This window comes from Falco naumanni, chromosome 2, assembly GCF_017639655.2.
Source record: "Falco naumanni isolate bFalNau1 chromosome 2, bFalNau1.pat, whole genome shotgun sequence".
In the NCBI taxonomy this organism is placed as follows: domain Eukaryota; kingdom Metazoa; phylum Chordata; class Aves; order Falconiformes; family Falconidae; genus Falco; species Falco naumanni.
This window is the reverse complement of record NC_054055.1, coordinates 101,585,765-101,593,247: the sequence shown is the minus strand read 5'-3', so window position 1 is coordinate 101,593,247 and position 7,483 is coordinate 101,585,765. Positions and strand designations below refer to the sequence as shown.

At 47.0% G+C, this 7,483-nt stretch overlaps 1 long non-coding RNA gene across 1 annotated transcript; it reads right to left on the bottom strand.

Annotated features, from left to right (window-relative positions):
* Positions 1-2,782: 2,782 nt before the first annotated feature.
* On the bottom strand, positions 2,783-6,911 carry LOC121083541. Its single transcript, XR_005826403.1, has 3 exons — positions 6,784-6,911; positions 6,473-6,702; positions 2,783-3,508 (listed from the first exon to the last, which is right to left on the bottom strand). It is a non-coding gene; the product is annotated as an uncharacterized LOC121083541 (long non-coding RNA).
* Positions 6,912-7,483: the final 572 nt, after the last annotated feature.

Below are 7,483 nucleotides of genomic sequence, written 5' to 3'. Positions count from 1 at the left end.
GTGAGATCTAAGGAGGCACACAGCTGCTTATAAAAAGGCATGGGAGAGAGTAACCCTGCCCTTTCTGTCTAAATCATTAGCCTGGACATTTTCTTCCTCAAATATTAATGTTTTCCTGATTACCTACTCCTTATGAAAAGGTGATTGTGCCTGCAGACTTTTTGAATAATTCATTTGAAATATTAAAGCCAGAGGAGAGTGAACTTTAATTTAGCAGTGGGTTAGAGCATGGCCTGCCCAAGCTGTCCTTGCCCTGGGGAGGAAAGCAATGGGGAACATTCCCAGCAACCTGGTCCTTTGGAGATGACAGTACGGAGAGCAAACACAGTGCTCAGAGTTGCTACGGACCACACATCTTCTGCTAAATGCATATAGGTGTGAGTGGGGAAGGACAGCAGGAACTGGGGGGAGAGTGAGGGGCACAGGGGGCAGCTCATTGAGCTTCCCTTCAATATTTTCTATATTTTTAAGCCACGCTTAGCATCATTGCTTCTGTAGGTAGCTGCTGATGGGGTCACCATCTTTTCTCAAAATATACAAATTAATCAGATAGTGCAAACCTGTGTCATTTTTACTCCTGCTGTGGTGCCCAAGCATCCCTGGTATAACACTATTGTTTTTCATGGCACTTTCTAAGGTCAGCCAAGAACATGGATTCTCCTACCACAGTTTAAGACACAGGTTAACAAGTGGTTGGGCAGATCAGATACCACATGCTTTAAGCAGTTGGCCCAGGCATGCACACCTATAGTAGTTCCTTTAGAAGGACATGGTCTTGAAATGGATGTGAGATAAGGTTCATATGCGCTGGAGAGTGAAGGATGAGGTGACAGAAGAGACAACTCCTTGCATATGTGTCTCACCTAAACTGGTGACTCTTGGCCACTGTGGGAAAGCACCAAGCTGTTTCCCTATTGCTAACTCAGCTTTGAGCATGTGCTGACAGGAGGAGAGAAGATATTATGGTTTATAGGGACTTGAAAGAGAACTGCTGCTCTGACCTTGTAGCAGAGACTTTGACTTGTGTCATGTCTCAGTGCCAGGACAACCCACCACAACCACTGCACGGATGGCTCCAGCCCCTGAAGGGAGGAAGGTCTTCGCTGCCACCTTGGGCTATGTTTGTGCTGCTGGATGGAAGAAGAGCAAGGATTGATTCCCAGCTTAGCAGCTGAACAGCACATCCCCATGGATGGCTATGGGCTAGCCTGCTCTGTTTGCACATGTACCTTGGGAGGGCTAATGAAATGATCTAAAACATTGACACAATAATTACTCAGTGCAGGTAATTATGAATCCAGTCCTTGAACTTACTCCCTGGTCCTCCCCTACTCAGCAAGTGTAGACACACCTTCTGTCTTCTTGAGGAGCTAGGGACAAAAGTGCTACCCTGGAAGGACTTTCACAAGCCAGAATATGTGCTGTAAGACTTGGAGGAAAAAGCAGAAAGCAGGTGAAACCAGACTCCAAGTTAGCTTCTCTGGAGTTGCATCCTCCAGGATGATGTTAAGATGGGACAGTTTTAAACAACCCCTTGACTTTTGTGAGTTCTGGCTTTGCTGAGTTTACTGCTTGGACATGCTCTGTCCTCTGACATGCTTTGATGTAAGCAGTTTGCTGGTACAGTCTTGGGCAGCTCAGGAGTCCAGAACCGGCTGGGCTGAGAGATACCCATCCATCCTACCCTTGCCTGCTGTGATGGATGTTAGATACCACCTCAGAGGGGACCAGAGGGCATTAGGTGCTGCTGAACACATGTGCCTATTGATTTGTGTTTATTAGTTCCATTATTTCTATTTACACAAGTGCTTTTGCTGTCCTCCCATAACTCAACCCTGTCAGGCTAATGCAGGTAATAAGTCACTCTACCCTCTGATTCCAGCAAATGGCTTCTCCGTGACAGATGTTTGGTTTTTTCTGCCTACACGGACAAACCGTGTCTGTGCTGGAAGTGGGGGGAACAAAATGGCTCTGTGCCAAGCACCGTACATATGACCAGCCATAAGCACTGCTCTTGCAGGGTTTGTGTGAGTGAAGGGAGAGGGGGAGGAAAAAAGCTTGGAGGGTCCTCATGGGATTCAGCCCCAGCAATGTTAAATGAGTGCCAGCACTGCCCCTGCACCCTTCTGTTACTAAATTGTGTTGTGAGATTAGCTCATCTATGTCCTCGGTATTTTGCTCTCATTTTTGAAGCAAGGTGAGTTGTTTGGTGGTCTGTGTAATCAGGGAATGGTATGTTGGAGGAGTCAGGTGTTGCCTAAATCAGTGTTCCCATCCCATGCATACACGGGGGTTTCTGTTTCGTGGAGTTGCTACGTTCCCCGCTTCCTGCTGTCCTGGTGAGGTCCTGTGTATTTCCAAAGGGCAAGAGATCGCACCCTGCCAGTTTTACTGAAGCGGCTGACATTACATGATTATTGCAATAATAGAAAATTCACAAAGTATCTCTGTGCCATCCACTTTAAAATCCTTTTTCCCCAGACAGACCATGTGAACATGACAGACTGGTTGCACGTTCTGCAATGGATGGTTTCTTTCCCCCTGCAAGCACATCCTTATGCCCCTTAGTTTTGTTACATTCTGATGTAAGATGCCATATAAAGCTGTCCTGTGTCCCCAGAGGAATTAGAGCAATCATTTGTACAAACATGAAGGCTTTCTGATCTCTTTTCAGACTAGTTGTTTTCAACCCTTGTGAGACAGATTCTCTCTTCCAGAAAACTATCAGGTATCCTCCCCAGGCACTGCGAGATAAGGAAGGAAATTTTTTCCCCCACAGTTTATATTGTCACACAGCCAAAGATTCATCAAAGTTTCCAAATTACAAACCTAATTTTAAAAGGGCAGATTTATTTTTGGTGACCTGACAAGCCTACATCATTTCTTCCCTCTGCTTCCTTAGTCCCCTCACCCGCAAATCTCAACGTTATCAAGAATATCCAACAGACTATTAGGTCTTAGCCAAGTCCTGCTTTTTTCAGACTGATGGCCTGAAGCTGGAATCTGTATAAAGCTGGATTAGAAACGAAGCGTGTTGGGTGGTCAAAGGGGTACACTGGGAGAAGGACCATAAGGGGCCTACCGCAACAGTTCTTGTTTAACGGAGCAAGGACCATTGTCTCAAAATGTTCCTTTTAGCTCCTGTTTTAATTGAAATGGACTGATCTATGCACCAACGGGGAATGAAGCTTATTTTATAGAACCTTGTCTGGCTCAGCTGGGCTTCGGTTTCTCACAGTCCCCAGATCCGAATGCCTTTCAGACAGGTGCAGGGGTTGCCCGCAGAGGACTTTCTCTGAAGAGCTAGTGTCCCAGGGCCTGCTGACACCAGCAACTGGCTCCATGCTGGTTCAACTGAGCAGCCTGAACTCAACACTGCTAAAAATCAAGTCCTCAAAAATGAGATGAGGTGGGCTGCAGAAGGTCAGTGGCCATTTCAGGAAAGCTGCTGGTGAGTCTGATGGTTTATAAGGTGCAGCAGGAATTTCTTCTCTCACCTCTGTATTTCCTAAAGAAGAACGAAAATAGTAAAATTCACGTGAGAGAAGGCAAAGGCAGTCGTGTTTATGTATAAAATAACCAACGTGCCGGGTGATCTTACTTCTTTTTCTAGCTACTATGAAGTTTTCCAGTATTTTAGCAAATGAAAAGTCCCAAGTACTGTGGAAAGTGGAGTCTGTCAAACAAAGCCTGGACCACTAATGCCATCCAGTGGCTGGCAGACACTAACACACCTGCCATTGCTAATAAACCGTGACCTGAATGGAACAAACATTAACTTTAAACTATTCTCCCAGTGCTGTTTGCAATCGTTCACACAGTATTCTTTTGCACAGTATAAGTGTGCCAGTCAGAGACCAGGCTTATACTGAAAAAAATGTAAGAAAGCACACATATGTTTTATCTAGCTTGTTCTAACCACATTTTTCCTTACCCACTCCTTTTTTCTTCAGAAAATATTTAGTCTCTGTGAAGTAATCCCCATCAATGTTCTACATGCTGCTTAGTTTGTATCTGATCTGTCTTCGTGCACCTGATGCAATAAGCTGTCCTGCCCTTTTACCTTCATCCAAGAGACGGGGGAGGGAAATGCATTAAAGCGAATTGAAGTGAATTTGGGCTGCAGAGCAAAACTGACATTCTGTTTCTGTGACGGTGTGTTACACAGTCACACACTGTTGCCCCATGTAGTTCATGTAGCTCCTATAAAACTGCTAGGTGCAACAGCAACGTTCAGTGTCAGATAGCAGGAGGCAAGGAGAAAGCAGTAGTTGCAACAGCTTGTACTAGAGAGATTAGCCCAGCACCTACTGCTACATCCTGTAATGTCCCAGTTAGCTAACTGCAACCACAGACAAATCACAGTTATCTGCATCCTGCATCCTGCGGTGGTCTGCTCCTACTTCTGCTGAGACAGAGCAGGCAGAGCTGCAGGACCGCGAAACCTGGCCAGGACATGTCTGTGCACCCACTCAAGCATTTGTGCAGGGGACCTGCAGCGGGCTCTTAGCAGAGCACTAGAGGACACCATCCCCTGCTTTCAGAGAGAGGGAAGAAAGCAGAAAGGTGGTCCGGTGTGGGGAATTATTCTGCTTTCAGACAGAAAACTTATTTTTCATGCCCCACAGGGGTGAGGAATCCTGGCCTGGACTGCCTGGACAACCAGACTGCTGCCTGCTCTCACAGGCACAGAGGAGTCCGGTGTGCAGAGGCTGCTGAGGTAAGAGCAATGAGAAAACTCTGTAAAGAAGCTAGGTGGTGAATTAAAAGAGAGAGGACCTGAGGGTCCCACAAAGGGGGTGACCTGAGGGTCAAACCAAAGCAGAGATGGTATCTGGGGGGATAAGGGGCATGACTCTCTGACCAGCACAGAGATGATCTTTCCGTGATGGGAGCTTTCGTGGGCTGGTGCCATGCTCTACACATGGACCTGAACAGGTAGGCTAAAGGCTTCCCCACTATCCCCAGGCATACAGCAGGCCCTGGGCATCCAAATAATGTCTTCTGTGCTGGCAACAAACCATCTCAGAGGTACCACCTGCAGGCCCTCAGCTACTCAGAGCCAGGAACAGCTGGGATATATGACCTGAAAACTCTGCACGGGTGCTGTCTCCACCACAGAGATCAGTCGTAACCAAGATCATGACTGGGATGTTGACCAGAAACACAAGGGCATTGTGCACATGGCTGACATGGCTGTGAACGATGAATTGCCCCTGCTGGAAGTTCCCACAGCATGGTGGAGCAATGGCACCACGGTGGCAGTGATTGCTCCTCCCACAGACGGCAGGGTGAAGACCAGTGTCCCCACAGTACCCAGGAATAGCTGCTGTGATTGCTGTTTCTCCAGAATACAGTTATGATGCTCAGGATGTCACTAAAGGCCAACAGCTCCAGGGGACACTGGGCAGCAGATGGCTTTGCATGCTTCCTGACGGCAGTGCTTCAAGGTGCTTGCCAGCTCCGAGCTGCGGTAACCCCGGTTGGTGGGTGCCAGGCACTGCCAGAAGGTAGGGCTGCCAGAGGGCAATGCCCACCCGTTGCTGAAATGAGAGAGGGGCCCAGAGGTAATGAAAATTGCATATCCAGAGCTACTGCCATGGAAGTGACCTTCCACACCCTAAAGTGAATGAGCTGCTGTTGATTGTTACATCTCTGCAGGATAGCTTGTTCCTACAAGGAGCGCCTCTGGTGCATGCCCAGATCCCAATGCCACAGTCAGCACTCACTGGTGGCAGCTGGGATTTGCTGTAAAAAAGGCAGATTAATTATTCCGTGGAAGCTAACTGACCCGGTTATTCACCAGAGGGGTGCCAGCTGAGGCTGCAGTGAACATTCATGGTGTGGATCTGGGTCTAGAGAGCTGTCTCTAGACCACCACTCCGTGGTGGGGGCTGCACTGCAGCCTGCCTGCCCTGAGAAGCTCCCCAGTCTGCCCTGAGCAAAGGTTGCTGTTGTCCCTCAGACCTCCCAGCATAATTGCATGTGGAGCTGCTCCTTAAGCACATGATGCCACAGTGATCCCAAATAGAAAATTCCTGCTGTTAAAAGTGTGCAAATTAGCCTGGATCATAGTGACAGAACCGGATTAGGAAATAACTATGCTTTAAGTCAGGAAGCGGTGCTGCTCTCCAGCAGCTGGGCCCCATAACCTCATCTTCCTCCACAGTTGTGGACGGACTGGCACAGCGAAGCAGTTTGCAGGCATGTGACGTGGTGGGCTGCCTGCCAGGGACCATTAGGAGGTTTAAATTACTCTAGTTCTGGAAAGGTACGGGGACTGTCACACCAGGCCCATGTGCCCATTTGGAGTCCCCGGCACTGACAAGCTGGAGAGCATGCCAACAGGGCTGGACAGGGTTCAGTGCAGGCGCAGGTTTCAGTGGATGCCACAGCCTGTTCCAGAACAGCAACAATGCTTGGCCCTGGCAGAGACCTACATGCAGGCTTTTAGAAGTCTCTTGACACTTACAAGTGAATGTGCAAGGGGACTTCTTCTTCTGTCCACCAAAACCAACAGTCACAGTGCCTGAGTTCCGACCAAGAACTTGCATCTGCTCTGGCCGCGTTTTATGAAGGCATTCCAGATCGTACAAACCCAGAGGGATGATGGTTCCCAGCATGCACACTGGGTGCAAAGTCTGCAGGCTTTCTCCTGTGGTGCACTTCGTCCTTTTGGCAAGGCTGGAGACGTCTGCTGACCTATGAAAAAAAATTGCATAAGAAATGTCAAGTGGTCACAAATATTAATTTTGCGGTACTATGGAAATTGTATTAGAATACCTGGCTAATGCGTTTTGCAGCTGCATTCCCACTTATTAATTGCTTACATTAAAAGAGCACCCAGAAGCCTCGTTTCACTGACAGCTGTACAAACCCAAGCTGAGTTCTGCTTCTTGCTCATGAAAGAACTCGGCCACTCCCCAACCACTCCTGTCCCCAAAGAAGGAATCACGTGTTTAAAAATCCAAATAAACCCACAACTTTGTTATTCTGGAGACTTGCCTAGATATATTCTCTTTGGCAATCTTGATTTTCCAGGGCAGAAATGGGATAGTTTACCCTGTTGTATCATGTAGATATTTTTTAATTGCACAGTAATTAGCATTTTCAGTGTGGTTTTGCAGTGAATCAAATGATTGTATATCCAGGATTACCCAACACAGCTGAGTTAAGTGAAAAAAAAAAAATACAAACCACTTCATCCTTTAGTGTACTGACACCTGCTGTACTACTAACATGTAAATGTGGTAAATATTGAAGAAAGAGTGAGAGAGAGTGCAGAGCAGTTTGTATCAGGAAGTGCAGTAAAGTATATCGCAATGAAACTGCATGGGGAGCTACCTCTGGCATATGCTTATGTGGGTTAGTATTTGCAAAGCAACTTATATATCGAGTGACATTAAAAGTTTAATTAAACTATAAGGATTTTTACAAATAACCTAGCTAAAAGTCTAAGAATAAGCTTTTCTTTTTCTACTCT